The 3,088-nt window shown below is 35.1% G+C and overlaps 1 pseudogene; it reads left to right on the top strand.

Annotated features, from left to right (window-relative positions):
• Positions 1–2,122: 2,122 nt before the first annotated feature.
• Positions 2,123–2,194, top strand: LOC115944981 (U4 spliceosomal RNA; annotated as a pseudogene).
• Positions 2,195–3,088: the final 894 nt, after the last annotated feature.

Here is a 3,088-nt window from a genome sequence, read left to right on the forward strand (position 1 = left end):
AAGTGAAAAGATTGAAAATTAATGAGGTAAGAGGTTAACTCAAGAAATTATAAAAAGAACAAAGCAAATGGAAATAAGAGAAAGGTGATAATGAAAATATATCAAAATTATTGAATAGGGAACAAAAAAATTAATGAAAGCAAAAACTAGATCTTTTAAACAACAAGAAAATTAGAAAGTTGACAAAAATCTAGGGTTAGGAAGAGAGAAAGAAGAGAGAGGATATTAATATTTGGAAAGAAAATGGACTATAAAAATAATAATACTGTAAAACAAACAAAGCCCACTTTTCTAGAATGTTCCTCCCCCAAATATCTACACCGCTTGCTTCCTGACTATATTTATTCTCTACTCAAATGTTCCTCCCAACTGATTTGATGTAGGTATTTGGGTGGAAAAAAATAATATTATTCCTCTCTGGTATAACTGAATATAAAACTAGTTGATTCTATAAACTCTGAGGTTAATAACCAAAGTCTAACAGCTTCTAATTATTAATCAATAAGCTTCTAAATATAAGATCAATATCTAAAAATCAATAATAATTCCCATTCAATATCAGCATCAGTTGGAGAATAAGTTTTAAAGAAATAGTTGTATTCACAATATGAAAATGATCTATAAAAATAAAAGAATAAATCCTAGTGATGAGCAAGGTCATGAAGAACATGAAAGTATATAAAACTAGCAAACTATTCATGAATGGATAGATTCACTTTTGCTAAAAGATAAATTCTCCCAATTTAATCTGTACATTCAATGATATTCCAATCAAAATTTCACCAGGGTTTTTCACTGATTTTGAAAAGCTTAACTAAAAAATTATATTTATATTAATGATTAGACCAGAAGAGCCAAGAATATTTTGAAGTATATTGGAAGGGAATTTATCCTATCAGATATTTAAACCCATTATATTTGTATTTGTTTTATTATAGACTCATTTGACATAGAGTCACTCATGAGAGTAGAACAGAAATGGACTCACATGTGCAGGGGAACTTGGTTTATCACAACTATTGGAAATCAGTAAGGTAAAGGTCAAGTGGTCAATGCATAGCAGAATGGCTCCATTCTCCTTTCTCCTAAATCTTCAATAACTTCTTCTGAGTAGTTCATTGACCTTAGTGTGGACACGCTCATGCTTCAGCCACCAAAAATAAGTTCTATGAAGGGTCTTTCCCCTAGCCAATGCCCTAATTCACTCACTTCTCAACCCACCTCCTTGGAAAATATAGTGTCACTCACTGCCATTTTCTTATCTCCTGCATATTCCTCAGCTCTCTACAATATCATTTAAAATGTAAACAAAAACTTCTTAACATCTCCAGGAAACTCCCCATTGACCAGTTAGTGATGCATTCCAAGTCTTCATCTTTCTGAACTTTTCTCCTGGATCTGACCTGTGGTTCATTTATTCCTTTTTGAAAGACTCCAATGTTTCCCAAAATTTCAAGAAAATTTATCTCTTGAAATACTCTTTTCATTAAAGGTTTGTGACCAAGTTTAAGAAAGAAAGAAAAAAAACTCCACATGACTGATCTTTCTTGAGATTTCTCATACATTATCATATTAAAATGTAAGAAGATATATTTTTACTTTTCTGTCATATAAATTGTGCCCATTGCAGTCTTTCCACTAGCCTTGGGAAGGGAGTAGAGGGTGAATGGCTTTTCTAGAAGGAGTATACGATGACTTAGAGGAAATCCTGGTGAAATCTGGGTTAAGTGGAAATTTTGCCTCTTCTGACCTCAGGTGAATGTTGGGAAAGTGGAGAAATCCTGAAGTAAAAGAATTAGGCAATAGGACCTGTGTGTCCTGACCTTTCATCTCCAGCCTAAAGAAGGGCTGTTTGCTATATAGATGAGGTTCAGTTCTGGGCCTGAAAGGCTATTCTTTCATAGTATTGGTGAGGTGAACTTTTTGCAGAATGATTCTGCACAACCAGAGGCAATCCTATTAAACAAAATAAAGGCAATGTTAGGTGTGTTTGGACAGATGCTAACTAGTTACTTGCCCAGAGTGTCAATGTCCAGAATGCCTTGTAGTTTCACAGGTATCTAGACATCCCCAAGTGCCCTGCAGGAGCACAGAAAGTAGCTTACTAGAGAAACTCCCGTGAAGCTTTGCACAGTGGCAGTATCATAGCCAATGAGGTTTATCCGAGGCGTGATTATTGCTAATATAAACTCCTGAGATAGAAGAAAGTAACTCCAAAGCTATAGATTAGGGTTTAATTAGGTTGTATCCAAAGTTCAAATGCCATTGAGGACTAAGTTGGGGCCAAGTTATCTGGGAGGACTAGAGGCCCTTAACCGGGCTCAGGAAAAACATGATTCCAACTTGGTCACTGAATGTCAGCTACAAAAGCAATGACCAAATGGGCAAGGAAATAATCAGCACAGAGTCCAAAAGGACACCCCATTGACCTATGAATACAAAGTGCCTTTTCTCCCACTGTTGGCACCACAAGGACACAGTAATCTCCCCTAGAATTCCAAATGCCATTTTGGGAAAGAGCAGAAGGATGCAAAACTATGGAAAACAGCATCAATGAGTAAGGGACTAACTTAAACTGAAAACTGTTACAACTAGGTAATCTTTGAAAATCTAAAGTAGGTTTTTCTTTTGTTTTTGTTGTTTTGTTTTTAATAAAAAGCAACCCCCTGACTACTCAGAAGAGTGAAGATGAGTGAGAAAGATCAGAATACTTAAAACACTGAGGTGGTTATCTGCTCACAATTCAATTCCCGGGCCTAGAATCATTCTTGAATGTTCCTACTCCTTGAGAGCAGGAACATTATACTATACATCTTTTTTGCCCTAATACCTACCGCAGTGCCAAGAGGAAAACAAGGTTGCAATTTTTTTTTTTAAACTAAGCTTAATTTGTAAGTTAAATTGGCTGACTTTACAAGGTTTCTATAGAGCAGTAGTTCTTTGACTGGTTTGTAGACCCCTAGATGGCCTTAAAGCTTTTATAAGGAATCCATAAGGACAAAAATATTTTTGTACTAATACGAAGACATTATTTGTTTTACTCACCATGTTGAATTTTATACTGCAAGGTGGGCAAAATTGTAGTCTT

The sequence above is a fragment of the Leptonychotes weddellii genome, chromosome 4 (genome assembly GCF_054177405.1).
Source record: "Leptonychotes weddellii isolate Sample4059 chromosome 4, ASM5417740v2, whole genome shotgun sequence".
NCBI lineage: Eukaryota > Metazoa > Chordata > Mammalia > Carnivora > Phocidae > Leptonychotes > Leptonychotes weddellii.